The sequence below is a fragment of the Anomaloglossus baeobatrachus genome, chromosome 12 (assembly GCF_048569485.1).
Source record: "Anomaloglossus baeobatrachus isolate aAnoBae1 chromosome 12, aAnoBae1.hap1, whole genome shotgun sequence".
In the NCBI taxonomy this organism is placed as follows: domain Eukaryota; kingdom Metazoa; phylum Chordata; class Amphibia; order Anura; family Aromobatidae; genus Anomaloglossus; species Anomaloglossus baeobatrachus.
Window position 1 is genome coordinate 78,312,714 of NC_134364.1, and position 16,653 is coordinate 78,329,366.

The window sequence follows — 16,653 nt, forward strand, 5'->3', positions numbered from 1 at the left end:
TAAAGGTGCTCGTCAAACATCTGGATAAATTACTTGAGTTGTCTAGTTTCCAAGATAGGGTCACTTGTGGGAGGTTCCATTGTTTAGGTACATCAAGGGCTTTTTAAATGTGACACAGTGTGATTCCAGCCAATTTTGAGTTTAAAAAGTTAAATGGCCCTTTTCCCTTCCAAGCCCTGCCGTGCACCCAAATAGTAGTTTTCTACCACATATCAGATTTATATATTTTCTCCTGTTACTGCTTTCAAAATGCTAAATTTGGGGCTAAAGTAACATTTTTGTGGGAAAAAGTAACATTTTTATTTGTTCCTTCCACATTGCTTTATTTCCTGTGAAGCATCTAAATGGTTAATAAACTTCTTGAACGTGGTTTTGAGCAGTTTCAGGATGCATCTTTTAAAATCGTGTCACTTTTGAGTATTTTCTGTCATATTTTGTGATGTAGTCCCTAAAAAATGGTTTTGTAAATGAAAATAAAAATGTTTCAAAAATTTTGCTTATGTAAAATAAACATGTGCCAAATGTTATTTATTAATTATTTTGTGTTACATATCTCTCTGGTTTAAGGGCATAAGAATTCAAATTGTGAAAATTGAGATATTTTCAAAATGTTCGACCAATTTTTTTATATTTTCATAAATAAGCGCAAAAACATCTTTCTAAATTTACCACTAATATTACGTAAAATATGTTACAAAAAAAACATTTTCAGAATTACTCGGATCGTTGAAGTGCTCAAGAGTTATTAACTCAAAGTGACACAGGTCAGAAATTAAAACAAATGGCTTGGTCATTAAGGTGAAAATAGGCTGTGGGATGAAGGGGTTGACTTGCATTTTGGACAAAAGTATAATTTACAGACATTTTACCAAACTCTGTCAAACCCTAGAAGAATAACAAAGGTCTGGAAAAAATATCTTTAGAAAGATGCATGGGAGGCTCTCAGTGAATTTACTGTATTTTAGTGTGCGGAATCTAAAAAATGACTTCCATCTTTTCCACATCACAGACAGTTTTCTTGCAAAAGACGAGTGAATATATTCAATCAACACTAATCGGTCAAAAAAAACAAAATTATCATTTTATTATCAAGTAAAACACAATTAAATTAGTCACCCATGAAACACAATTGATTAATTAATGTTCATAATTCATCCTACTGGCCTGCAAAACCATTTCTTCTTCTCTTTCAATGTTCTCCCAGTGAGCGTTCGTTTTCTGGCATTTCCAGTTTCCCGCTTCAGCATTCAGCAGTAGTCACCGATCTTGTTTACGTCCCATCTTCCCTGGTAACGACTCTCCATTTCCTTAACAGCTTGGTGGAATCTTTCCCTTTGCTTCTCACTGTAAGCTCCTAGGTTTTCGGAAAAGTAGTAAATGTGTGAATGTAAAAAAGGAACTTTAAGCTCATGTTGTAGCCAGAAGCTTTAACGGCAGTTAGTATTCGTTTTAGGGCACACTCATATGAGCATGAAAAACGGACGAGTGCAATGCGAGAAAATCTCGCATTGCACTCTGACCAATGTTAATCAATGAAGGAGAGCAGTCGATCAGCTTTATTCCAGATTCTGGATGCGAGAAAAGTTGCAACATGCTGCGATTTTCTGTGAGAGCCGTATCACTGGCACCCATTCAAGTGAATGGGTGCGAGAGAAACATTGGACTGCACTCGGATGTTAACCCAGTGCAGTGCAATAGATGTACGCACAGGCTGACAATGGAGCAGATGGGAGCATTAACCCCTCCCTCTCCTCTGCTGCGCCCGCTCTCAGATTCACAGCTGTGACCCGATTGCAAGATTGGGTCACAGTCGCATGACACTCAGCTCACGCTCGCAGCAGAACCTGACCCGAGGGGCATTAGCATTTTGAATCTAATGCTCTCGCATCGGATGCCATACGTTCGTGTGAGTCCAGCCTTACAATAATTGTGTAACCTGGATCAATGGAATCTCCCAAAAACGTATGGATTACCATCTTTGAATGAGTCCCACCCTTCTCTTTCAGTTTCATTCATGGATGTTGGAAACAAGGAATTAGAACAAAGATTACGTATGTCGGGTCCCACAAGAGCAAAAAGCCCTCTAAAATAAAATAAACTTTATTAATATGATAAAATCCTAAGCAAACAAATCGAAGCAACAAGGTGCTGCGTAAAGTGTACACAAGGGTAGCGTTAGTGGAAACAGCTATAATAGGGGTAGAGATCAGTGGTGAGCTGTGAGGATTAGGGTATAAGCAGTCCAATCACGATAGTAAGATCATGGGCTTAGCACTACACTTTACGCTGCCTAACAATTGAGGTCGAACCTCCCTAATTTGTACGGTGCCCCTGTGACACCCCTGACCTAATCAGGGTGTCACAGGGAACTGCACTCCTTTTTCTTATGGTGTAGAACTCACCGTCCATTGTTATGGGATCCTAACCTTTGGTATTTCTTCCATCAGCATTCAAATCCTAGCCACACCTCACACCACACCCTGTCAGGCACACCAGTTGGTGGTCTAGCTCGAAAAGGGTCACACACCTAGGGATCAGGCAGAATGGTGGGAGGGACATAGTCAGTCAAGTAGTAGCCCTCAGAGAGTGAGGAACTGGGGAGTTTTAGCTCCCTGCGAGACTTTGGCTAGGTTGCAGATGGTGGTCTGGGACCGGAGGAGTCGGAGACCCGGTCGCAGGGTATTGGAGAAGGGTGCCCAGACTTAGTTTTGGAGAACAGTCAGCACCGGAAATTCTAGTAGCCGGACTGGTACCGAGCACGGCGGGGTACTGGACCATAGATCAGGGAGTAGCTGCACGCAACCTGATAATTAACCTGTGGAGGATAGTCTCTTTATGAACTTTTTCCAAGAGCTCAGAGATCGAAGGCACCAACACAACGAGGGGGATAGGGCTTTCCAGCTTATGCGGCCCACTGAAATCCCAAGTGTCAGTCATCGAGAGCACGGCTGCTCTATTTAATTATACGGAGCGGAACCCCGACAGCTTCAGGCCAAGAGGTCACTCAGAAACGTCCAAACACAGTGCATGGAGGCAGGTCCAGAATCATCAGCAATACCAACGGAGACGGATTCCCGGACGAGCTCCCCAGAGTGGCAGTGGCACCCAGAGACTTGGTTTACTCCTTTGTCAGAGTCTGCTTAATGGTCCCACCAACATCCACACGGCCTGAGTGAGTACACTGCTCTCCCCTGAGTCTGCCCACCTGGCCTGCACCATGCTCCCCTACACCTTCACCATCCAGAGTCCCGGGGCCTCCCCTAACCGTGGAGTGACGTCATCTGGCTGCCCCGCTCCATCTCCCCCAGGTACTCCCATCGGCAGCCGCGGTACTCCCCTTACTGCGAATCACGGGTGGCGTCCTGAACACTAATCCCCTGTAAATAGTCCCCCTTTTATTTTTGAGTGGCTGTAAGCCCCCGGGTTCCAGAGACCCTCGAGCCACAGCAACCCCGGATCTGAGCAGTATGACTGCTGCAGGGGCGGTACACCCCCGTTTTTCGGCGGCTGTCAATATTAAACCTCTACCCTACCACTAGTACTGTACCCTCCAGCAAAAAACCTCATAAAGTGTTAGTGCATGTAAAACAAGCAAACCGTGTAACACATCTGCTAGGTAAAAACCTTAGTAAGTCCACGCGTTGATATTTGATAACTTTTTAAACAATCATAGCTAACCTCGTGAGATGACAAAAACAAGGGTAATTCACAAAGACCATAATAGGCAGAATAAGAATGGCGCTAGACAGGGGATACTTAGCAATATTTGTTAGTTCCGTAGAGGTCCATTACGATTTTCCTCCACGCCAAGACATTCACCTTATGATTTTCAGCATAGTCCTGACATGTTCCCCCCTCTTTTGGGGTTAATCAGGGGTAGAAGGACTCCAAATACATAGGAAGGTCCTTATAACTGGCTACCTGATTGTGTCATTGTCAAATAATTAGGCTTGCCTCACCAGTGCCATGTTCGTACCCGCCCATAATCTCGCGCCTGCGCATTTAGCTCACCGGCGCGAGCTAGGGCAGCTATGTTTTCTGCTCTGCCCGTGATATGGCAGAGCAAATTGCGCCTGCGCGAGCTGACCTAACTGCACAGTCGCGAGATTTGAAAATGCGACGAGGAGGATGACAGAGGACGTCATCCCGTCAATCAAGAAAGGAGGACAGCGATCATCGGCAGGAGGGGGATAAAGAAGTAGAAAATGAGCCCGCCCATCTGGCCAACCAAGGTAATTACCATACCTACGGGCAAAGTTTTATAAAGTTATTTTTAGGGTCTGGAAGGGGAGTCAAGGCCAAGGTGCACCTTCATAGAATGAAGCCCATGAGCTGCAGAAGGGGATTTTTCTAGTTTAATAGGGAAAAATCTGGTGACAGGTTCCCTTTAATGTCTCCACATATTATCCAGCGATGATCTTTATACTTGATTTTTTCAAAAATCAGAGCCAGATTTTCATAAATTTACTACAGAATGTCTGACAGGATTCCCCTTTTTAAAATAAAACATTGTTTTTTCTATGCCTGTACCATGAAAACAATGTTGCTGGTGACACAAGGTGTTTATTCTTGAGTCTTGGTCCCAACAATTCAGCAGCAATTTTGGAAAGGCCCAAATCTCTTACAGGTTCTGAATAAAAAGTTGAGGCCCCTTCAACTTCTTCTTCATCTAACCTGATATCATCCAAATTAGGGGTGGATGTAGTATTGGTAGTTCGCTGCTGTGAACTGCTGGAGGAATAGCTGATTTTAAGTTAGGCCTAAGCCACACGGCATGAAAATCGGTGCGAGTGGAGTGCGATAAAAAATTGAATTACAATCAGACCAATATTACTGTGACGCCCTGGCAAAACCAGGTAAGGCGTCACATTAGCCTGTGTGTCAGCACCCATGAGCGATTATTTTCTCAGCCCTAATTGGACCGAGAAAACGATCGCAGCATGCTGCGACTGTAATGCGATCATGGTTTCTCTCGCACCCATTCAAGTCTATAGGGCGAGAGAAAAATCGCACTGCACTCGCTGTACACTGGTGTACAGCGAGTGCAGTGCGAGAATGGCAATAGCCGGCTAAGGAGGAGATAGGGAGATAAATCCCTCCCTCCCCTCCTCAACGCCGGCCCATCCCTCCTCAGAGCCGGCCCGCCCCCCGCAGCTGAGGTCCGCTCGCACAGTCGGACCTCAGTCGCAGTGACACTCGCATGACACTTGGCTCTGCTGTACTGCCAGCGTGAGCTGAGTGTCATGCGAGGGGATCACAGTAATCCCCGTGTGGCCCCAGCCTTAGGGTAAGTTAGTGCTTTTTTATTTCGGCTATTGAAACCTTTAACGTCGACCAAACAAAAATAGCAGTCATTACTGTAGTCCTGCTGTTCCATCACAAATTCAGCAGCACTATACCCAAAATACAACTTTTGCAAGAAAACCTGGTGGGATGGAATTTTTTTTTAGTATTTTTCCCGTATTCAGCGTGCAAAAATCCCTCAGACACAGTTGAAAATTCCAATACAATTGTTTGGTTGCAGACGTGTTTAGTCAATTAACCAAAGACACTAGTTAGAGTTCACGTGACATGTGAAAAGGCTAATGCAAGACTGACTGCTCATGATAAAAGTAGATATCTCCAATTTGACCGATTAAACAGGTGTGACCAAAATGGTCTCCCCAGCTAAATTTCTCAATGCAGTGTAAGACTTTCTTTTCAGAAATGTGTGCATTTTATTTTGTATTATTTCAGCAACTTGATGAATAAGATCAAATGGTCAAAATGTCCACAGAGTTTGGTTGCCACCACAATTTTTTGAAAAAAAACTTTCAATGATTTATTGTAAATAAGCTTTTGAAGTATTGAATACTTATCCTCTCATTTGTGTGCGGTGGATTTACCTTTGAATTAATGTCTGTATAGTCTTTTTTGCATTCCCTCCTGTCCAGGAGTTGTGGTATGATCAGACCATGTCCTTCTACTGTCAGACACGGCCATTACACAGTACACATATGCAATGAGGAAAATAAGTATTTGATACACTGAAGATTTTGCAAGTTTTCCCACCTACAAACAATCGAGAGGTCTTTAATTTTTATCATTGGTACACTTCAACTGTGACAGACAGAATCCCCCCAAAAATGTAGAAAATCACCTTGTATGATTTTAAATAATTAATTTGCATTTCATTGCATGAAATAAGTATTGATCATCAACAAACCAGCAAGATGTCTGGCTCTCACAGACGTGTAATTTTTTTTTTTAAGAAACCCCCTTACTCTGCACTCATTACCTTTACTAATTGCATCTGTTTAAACCTGTTACCTGCATAAAAGACACCTGTCCACACACTCAATCAATCACATTCCAACCTCTCCACCATGGCCAAGACCAAAGAGCTGTTTGAGGTCACTAGGGCAAAATTGTAGACTTGCACAAGCTGTTATGAGCTACAGGACAATAGGCAAGCAGCTTGGTGAGAATGCAACAACTCTTGGCACAATTATTAGAAAATAGAAGAAACACAAGATGACTGTCAATCCTACTCTGTCTGGAGTCCCATGCAAGATCTCGCCTCGTGGGTAATGATGAATATGAGAAAGGTAAGGATTCAGAACTAAACAGTAGGATTTGATCAATGATGTGAATTAATTTGGGACCACAGTCTCAAAGATTACAGTTAGTAACACACTACTCCATCATGGATTAAAATCATTCAGGTCATGGAAGGTCTCCCTGCTTATGCTAGCACATGTCCAGGCCTGTTTGATTATCACCAATTATCATCTGGATGATCTAGAGTAGACATGGGGTTCGATCTGACGAAAATAGAACTTTTTGGTATCAACTTCACTCGCTGTGCTTAGAGGCAGAAGGATGAGTGCAACCTCAAAAACACAGTCAAACCGTGAAGCGTGGGGGTGGAAACATACTTTGTGGGTGTTTTTCCGCAAAGGGGACAGGATGACTGCACAGCAGTGAAGGGAGGATGGATGTGGCCATATATTGTGAGATTTTGGCCAACAATCGCCTTCCCTCAATAAGAGCATTTAAGATTGGTTGTGGCTGGGTCTTCCAGCATGACAATGACCCAAAACTCACTGCCAGGGTAACTTAGGAGTGGCTCCATAAGAAGCATTTGAAGGTCCTGGAGTGGCCTAGCCATTCTCCAGAGGTGAACCCAATAGAAAATCTTTGGAGGGAGCTAAAACTCAATGCTCCCAGCGACAGCCCCCAAAATCAGAAAGATCTGGAGAAGATCTGTATTGAGGAGTGCACTAAAATCCCTGCTGCAGTGTGTGTGTGCAAACGTGGTCAAGACCTACAGGAAACCTCTGACTTCTGTAATTGCAAACAAAGGTTTCTACCAAATATTAAGTTCTATTTTTCTATTGTATCAAATACTTATTTCTTGCAAACAAATAAAATCAAATTAATTATTTAAAACTCATCCAGTGTGATTTTCTGGATTTCATTTTTGGATTCTGTCTTTCACAGCTGAGTTGTACCTATGATAATAATTACAGACCTCTGCATTCTTTGTAGGTGGTGAAACTTGCAAAATCGGTAGTGTATCAAATACTTATTTTCCTCATTGTTTAAGATTATCTCCGCACAGGAAAAAAATTTTAAACACATATAATTGAGGAATTTATGTTTATTCCAATATCTATTGATTAAAATCTACTTTGTTCATGGAAAACCCCCTTTAAGGATAAGTAAATCCCTGTGATATCCACATATTATTGATATTGAACACTTGTCTTTCCATTACATAACATACTAGCTGTAGTATGCAGCGTTGCCCAGGATAGTAACTAAGTCTCTTTCTGTCTACCTCCCACTCTCCCGCTTTCCCATTGCACCCCCCTTCCACTCCCCCTCTCTCCAACTCACCCTCTCTAGTTCTCCTGCCCTCTCTTCCTCTCCCCCACTTTGTGTGTATCCCTTTCTGTGTGTGTTTTTGGATGTGTGTCTTTCTGTGTATGTGTCTTTTTCTGTCTGTGTCTCTTCTTTGTGTGTGTCTTTCTGTGTCTCTTTCTGTGTGTGTGTCTCTGTGTGTCTTTCTGTGTGTATCTTTCTGTGTGTGTCTCTTTCATTGTGTGTGTGTCTCTGTGTTTCTCTTTCTGTATATATGTCCCTCTCTGTGTGTGTCTCTGCGTGTGTCTCTTTCTGTATGTGTCTCTGTGTGTGTCTCTTTCTGTGTGTGTCTCTGTGTGTGTCTCTTTCTGTGTGTGTCTCTTTCAGTGTATGTGTCCCTTTCTGTGTGTGTCTCTGTGTATGTCTCTTTCTGTGTGTGTGTGTCTCTTTCTCTGTCCATAATAGGAGTCTATAATAGATACATCCCCAGCTCCATTGATGTTAATGTAAGCAGGTTTTTTGGAGACTAACTTTAAAGTGTGGGTTACATTTTCCCCTCCAAACATAGTCTATGACATTCCCTAAATGAGGTGTCTGTGAAAAATGTTATGATTGTAAATGCGATGGTGCAAATTCCTTTAGCGGACATATACACACATACATACACACACACATACATACACACACACACACACACATACACACACATAGTCATACACACATGCATACACACACACACATGCACACACATACACACACATAGTCATACACACACATAGTCATACACACATACACACACACACACACACATACATACACACACACACATGCACACACATACACACATAGTCATACACACATACACACACATACACACACACACATACATACACACGCACACATTCACACACATGCACACACACATACACACATACATACACACACATACATACATACATACAGTCATACACACATACAGTACATACACACACACACATATATATACATACAGTCATACACACATACATACACACATACATATACACACTTACATACATACACACACATACATATACACACATACATACATACATACACACACACACATACACACATACATACATACACAAACATACATATACACACATACATACACTCAGCTTTATATATTAGATGGTTGTATATTTTTGATAAATGTTGATGCTATATAGGTGCTGTGTATAACACTTTTTTTAATGTTAAAGGTTAAACATCAATAACCCAGGGGTACCGAACAAATTTAGGCAAAAAAACCCAATCAGTTGCTATAGTATGTTCATAACTTGGCAGCATCTGTCTCCTTTGCTCACATATGTTTCTTTAGCATATCCTATATATTGATTTTTTCATAAGTAGTTGGAGAAATATAAGGTAACCCCCGATAATCTGTATTTAACGACTAGAGATGATAACACTGCTGATTCACGTCGAAACACGGAACTCATTAGCACATGCAAATTTAAGCAAACGAGCATTGAAGTTTAAAAGAATGCCCCTCGTACCCCTGTAGCTTGGCGGTAATAACAGCATCTCATACGCCGTGAAAGAGAAGGATGGATTGAGCCTTGGTTTTCAATTTGCATCAAGCATATTAATTGCGGTGCAGAGCACAGCCATAAAACAGCAATGTGCTGGAACAAACATTTAATGTACTGAGCTATGAATGAATGCTCCCATGAATTTTCAGCGACAGGCAGAGCAGCATTTCCCGCCCTCTTGCGCACCACTCTAGTTACACCTTCAATCGCTGCTGCGGGAGAGATGGCGGCAAGAAGAAGACACAAATTAAAAAAGAGAAAATTAATCCTTCAGAGAAGGAGAATCTCCCGCTGTACAGTCTGCCCCTCTTCAGCCTGGCTCCCACAGAACCGGTGCTCACACAGCATCCGAAATATTCCTCCATTGTTCCACAATAGAGTTTAATCCTTAGAAGTTTAGATTAGGCGAGGGGAGAATGCGCTCTGCTGTGAAATATTCTGCATGTTAAATACAATATTCACATTTTTTCTATTACCAGCAGTGATTCAGGAAATAAAAAATAAGAGTGTGAAGAATTAATAGTTGCAATCTGCTGTAACCCCTTGAGGCTTTGCAGTGTAGAAATAGGAATCTCTGATATAAAAGTATTTAAAAAGGATGTCTATTTTATAACACAATGTCCTTTTTAATTTATGGAGCTATAAATCCTCTGCACATATCTAGATTTCAAGCATAGCGCTCTGTCAGTCAGCAGACACCACCAGAGGGACCTTAAAGGCATATTGCATGCAATTTTAATTATACTGTAATTTAATGTGTAAAAAAAAAATATAAAAAATTCTACGGCTGACTGTAGACAGACAGAAGCCTATGTTGTAAATGTGTCATCTCTCGAGATTACCTGTCAATCACCTGAAGTGCTGCAGGGATAAGAAGGACGTTGGAGGTGCTGGATTAATCTCATCTGCAGGAATATTTCAGAGGAAAAAATACCTGGCGGCAATTGTGCTGCCAGCCACTGATTCCAGCTGTCCGTGGTTTGGATGTCATCCAAGTGTAGTTTGTAATGCAAGTCACTACTTACGGATAGTACAGACGGAAGAGTAGTCAGGCAAGCTGGGTTTTGGTAACAGGAGGACACGTATGGATACAGAGAGTACACAGAAGCGTAGTCAGGTCACAATCCATGGGTCAGAATTCCAGGAGGGTAGATTCAGGGAGAAAACTGAAACGTGGTCAGGTAACGGTCCAAGGTCAAAAGCCAGGAGGTCACGACAGGAACAGTAAGCAGACAGAGAGGAGTCAAGCAACGGTCCGAGGTCAAGAAACAAAGCAGTTACATTAGGATTTCCACGTAAATCTCCGAATGATACCCCAAAGGGATCACTTGACTTTAATGAGACACCACAGTTATTCTGGACTTCATCCGGCTTCTGTTCAGCAGTGTCTGTCTTTTCAGAAGTGCACAAAACTGTGGTCGACTGCACTTTTATGGATGCTTAAAAAGATGGACGCTGCTGGATCATAGGCCAGAAAGTGTCTAAAATTACTCTGCCTCATTATAGTAAATGTTGTGTCTAGGGCATTGTCAGAATCACATACCATATTTCAGCGATGAAAGTGTAAGTGCTCAGCTTATAGAGGAGGATAAATGTGAGCCGAGCCTCACTGCAATCTTTGTGCAGAATAAAAAACAACAGCAGGTCAAGCATTATTTTTATTTATTCTTATGCTATTCACCCTGCGATATAAGTGATAAGACAGCTTTATTCTTGGTGTCAGTGCGATTTCAGCGTTACCAGATTTACAGTTAGGTCCAGAAATATTTGGACAGTGACACAATTTTCGCGAGATGGGCTCTGCATGCCACCACATTGGATTTGAAATGAAACCTCTACAACAGAATTCAAGTGCAGATTGTAACGTTTAATTTGAAGGTTTGAACAAAAATATCTGATAGAAATTGTAGGAATTGTACACATTTCTTTACAAACACTCCACATTTTAGGAGGTCAAAAGTAATTGGACAAATAAACCAAACACAAACAAAATATTTTTATTTTCAATATTTTGTTGCGAATCCTTTGGAGGCAATCACTGCCTTAAGTCTGGAACCCATGGACATCACCAAACGCTGGGTTTCCTCCTTCTTAATGCTTTGCCAGGCCTTTACAGCCGCAGCCTTCAGGTCTTGCTTGTTTGTGGGTCTTTCCGTCTTAAGTCTGGATTTGAGCAAGTGAAATGCATGCTCAATTGGGTTAAGATCTGGTGATTGACTTGGCCATTGCAGAATGTTCCACTTTTTTGCACTCATGAACTCCTGGGTAGCTTTGGCTGTATGCTTGGGGTCATTGTCCATCTGTACTATGAAGCGCCGTCCAATCAACTTTGCGGCATTTGGCTGAATCTGGGCTGAAAGTATATCCCGGTACACTTCAGAATTCATCCGGCTACTCTTGTCTGCTGTTATGTCATCAATAAACACAAGTAACCCAGTGCCATTGAAAGCCATGCATGCCCATGCCATCACGTTGCCTCCACCATGTTTTACAGAGGATGTGGTGTGCCTTGGATCATGTGCCGTTCCCTTTCTTCTCCAAACTTTTTTCTTCCCATCATTCTGGTACAGGTTGATCTTTGTCTCATCTGTCCATAGAATACTTTTCCAGAACTGAGCCGGCTTCATGAGGTGTTTTTCAGCAAATTTAACTCTGGCCTGTCTATTTTTGGAATTGATGAATGGTTTGCATCTAGATGTGAACCCTTTGTATTTACTTTCATGGAGTCTTCTCTTTACTGTTGACTTAGAGACAGATACATCTACTTCACTGAGAGTGTTCTGGACTTCAGTTGATGTTGTGAACTGGTTCTTCTTCACCAAAGAAAGTATGCGGCGATCATCCACCACTGTTGTCATCCGTAGACGCCCAGGCCTTTTTGAGTTCCCAAGCTCACCAGTCAATTCCTTTTTTCTCAGAATGTACCCGACTGTTGATTTTGCTACTCCAAGCATGTCTGCTATCTCTCTGATGGATATTTTCTTTTTTTTCAGCCTCAGGATGTTCTGCTTCACCTCAATTGAGAGTTCCTTAGACCGCATGTTGTCTGGTCACAGCAACAGCTTCCAAATGCAAAACCACACACCTGTAATCAACCCCAGACCTTTTAACTACTTCATTGATTACAGGCTAACGAGGGAGACGCCTTCAGAGTTAATTGCAGCCCTTAGAGTCCCTTGTCCAATTACTTTTGGTCCCTTGAAAAAGAGGAGGCTATGCATTACAGAGCTATAATTCCTAAACCCTTTCTCCGATTTGGATGTGAAAACTCTCATATTGCAGCTGGGAGTGTGCACTTTCAGCCCATATTATATATATAATTGTATTTCTGAACATGTTTTTGTAAACAGCTAAAATAACAAAACTTGTGTCACTGTCCAAATATTTCTGGACCTAACTGTATATTGTTTTTTATGTTTGGCTACTATCACACACTAAAAATAGGCTTTTGTTACAAAAAAGAGTTTTTGCATTGCCATATTTTGAAAGCTATAACTTTTCTATATTTCTGTCGAAAGTGTCATGTGATGGCTTGTTTTTTCCCGGATGAGTTGACTTCTTATTGGTATGATTTTTAAGCACATGAATTTTTTGATTGCTTTATATTTCAAAGTTGTGGTCAGGCAGAATGAACATGAAACATAAATTCAGGAACTGTTTTTTTGTTTTGGCTTTTGTTTTTTTATACTCTTCTCCATGAGGTGATAAGACAGCTTTACTCTTGGGGTTGGGACGAGTTTAACGATAACACATTTATATGATTTTTTTATGTTTTGCCATTTTTACACAATAAAAACTATCTTATAGAAAAAGAATTGGCTTTGCATCACTGTATTCTAAGAGCTATACCTTTTTGTATTTTTCCTCTGAGCAGAGTGGAGGCTTGATTTTTGTAGGACAAGATGACATTTTCAGCGATACCATTTATTTTCATGCATTTGTGAATTGTTCAACTTTTTCTGCAGTCCACTACTGCTCTACTTCTGTTCATACCATTTTAGTAGTATTATACTGTCTTCCGTTATGGGTCTTTAGAACCCGATGTTTTCCCTTTCTTCCCCCCGATACCACCGATCTGATAAAACACCTTAATTCTGAACTTCATTCCTGGTACTCATACCAGAATAATTCTGCACAGGTTATATTTGTGTTCCAAATGTTCTCCTTACATGGTTTCCAGGCTCTACATTGCCTTGATACTCATTTTACTCAGCATTTCCTACATTTTATTCCATGATCTTTAAAATTGTGTCACAAACTACTTTACCCAGTTGCGACTCATGATCAAAAGACCATGGAGGTCAAACGTTAATCATATGTTGCTCACACACATGCCTGAATATGAACTTTTGAGAATAAACTTTTGTATTTCAAGCAATGAAATAAGAGTGTGCAGTGATCATATATGTCGCAGGCGGAGGGGACGCGCTCGCTAACGCTCGGGTCCGGCGCTGCTGCTGCTGCTGCTCGGTGGCTCGAGCGGTGGGCCGGATCTGGGGACTCGAGCGGCGCTCCTCGCCCGTGAGTGAAAAGGGGGTGGTTTGTTTGGGGATTTAGTCCATGACGCCACCCACGGGTTGTGGTGAAGATGGGCACCACCACTGCTGGTGACAGGGATCCCGGGAGCGATGGTAGGGAGCAGCTGGGATGTTGTTTTCCCCCTCCTTGGGTAGGGGTTGGTGGTCCCGGGGTCCGGTGGTGTGACGGGGAGGCAGGGTTGGTGAAGTGCAGGGTTGCAGGGACAGCGCGGCGCGGTGCCGGACGGCACTGGTGTACTCACTCAGACAATCACTGACAAAGTCTCTGGTAAACCAAAACGGCCGGATGGACGGGTCCCGCAGCCAGCTGCAGTGTTGTTGTTGTGCTCTCCCCGGACGGCTGATGGTGGCTGTCTTTCCCTGCACCTTTAGAATGATGTTCTGACTCCTGTGTTTGCCCACCTGTAGTCCGCTCCCCGGCGTATAGGTGCCGTAGGAGCCCGTTTTGCCCGCAGGCGCTGGCCCTTGGATCTCTAGCCTGTGGCGGTGGCTGTATATCCTCACGGTGTGAACGGTTGCCTTCAATCGGGACTTGGTTGTTAGGAAACCCCTGGGGTTCCTGTCACATTCATTTTTGACTATTGATGGCGGCTCCAAGCCTGGTCAGGGTCCGATGGCCCTGCCTGTGTGCTTAGCTTCACTCCATTACCCGGTCTGGTACCGGCGGGCCGACGCCCGACCCCGGTCCTTACGGCTCTGTGGAGTTCAACCAACTCCTGCAGATGGCCACCACCGTCTGCCAACCTTGCTGTCAGTGCCTGGGCTCCTACCCAGACACCTCAAGTGTTTACTCCTCTCACTTTCACCTCCAAGACTAAACTGACACTTTTCCTGCCTCCAGGTCTGTGAACTCCTCGGTGGGTGGGGCCAACCGCCTGGCTCCGCCCCACCTGGTGTGGACATCAGACCCTGGAGGGAGGCAACAAGGGTTTTTGTCTGACTGTTGTTGCTGCCTAGGGTGAGGGTGTGTGCATGTTGTTATGTATGTGACTACCTGGCTAGATCAGGGCGTCACATATACTTCATTATACCGGTCATAGACCCATTCATTAGCATCTCGCTCCACCAAGTGAGTGCACATCAATTACTCGAAAGATTATTGAAATATTTGAGTAAACAGAGCTATATAACACCTCCCCAAATGACCCCATTTTGAAAACTGCACCCTCTTAGTAATTCTTTTATGGGTGCAATGAGTCCTTTGAGGTCACATTTTTTCAAAGATTTATTCCAAAATTTGGGTGAAGAAATCAAACTTCATTGTCCGACATAAACTCAAAATTTTTTGGTAAGCTAATCTGTGCTGTATTGTCATATAAAACACCCCTACATTGTTATTTTTTGTTTTCTAACTTTTGTTCCTCTTGAATTATCCCTTTATTCTCTACAGCTCTTTGTTTACATTCAGCACAAGCAAACTGACCTCTTCCTGTGCAAAACCTCACAGTCACAGCTGGCACCGCCCGGCCTCAGTGTCCAGCCTCGCCCCCTGCACACACACTCCCTGTCAGTATTCTTCCCCAGCACCTGACCTGTTATCACTACAGCATTGCAAATAACAGCCCCACATCGGGCTCTGCACCCCACACCACATCGGGCTCTGCACCCCACACCACATCGGGCTCTGCACCCCACACCACATCGGGCTCTGCACCGCACACAAACATATGGCTCTGCACACCACACGCACATCGGGCTCTGCACCACACACACACACACATATGGCTCTGCACCACACACACGCACATCGGACTCTGCACCGCACACGCACATCGGACTCTGCAGCGCACACACACATATGGCTCTGCACACCACACACACATCGGACTCTGCACCGCACATCGGACTCTGCACCGCACACGCACATCGGACTCTTCACCGCAGACGCACATCGGATTCTGCACCGCACACGCACATCGGACTCTGAACCGCACACGCACATCGGACTTTGCACCGCACACGCACATCGGACTCTGCACCGCACACGCACATCGGACTCTGCACCGCACACGCACATCGGGCTCTGCACCACAAACACAAATATGGTTCTGCACACCACACGCACATCGGACTCTGCACCACACACGCACATCGGACTCTGCACCGCACACGCACATTGGACTCTGCACCGCACACACACATCGGACTCTGCACCGCACACGCACATCGGACTCTGCACCGCACACGCACATCGGGCTCTGCACCACACACACACATATGGCTCTGCACACCACATGCACATCAGACTCTGCACCACACACGCACATCGGACTCTGCACCGCACACGCACATCGGACTCTGCACCGCACACGCACATCGGACTCTGCACCGCACATGCACATCGGACTCTGCACCGTGCACGCACATCGGACTCTGCACCGCACACGCACATCGGACTCTGCACCGCACACGCACATCGGACTCTGCACCGCTGTGCACACACGCACTTATGGCTCTGCACCACACACACACATCGGGCTCTGCACTGCACACGCACATCGGGCTCTGCACCGCACATGCACATAGGGCTCTGCACCGCACACACACATAGGGCTCTGCACCGCACACGCACATAGGGCTCTGCACCGCACACGCACATAGGGCTCTGCACCGCACACGCACAAAGGACTCTGCACCACACACGCACATAGGACTCTGCACCGCACACGCACATAAGACTCTGCACCGCACAC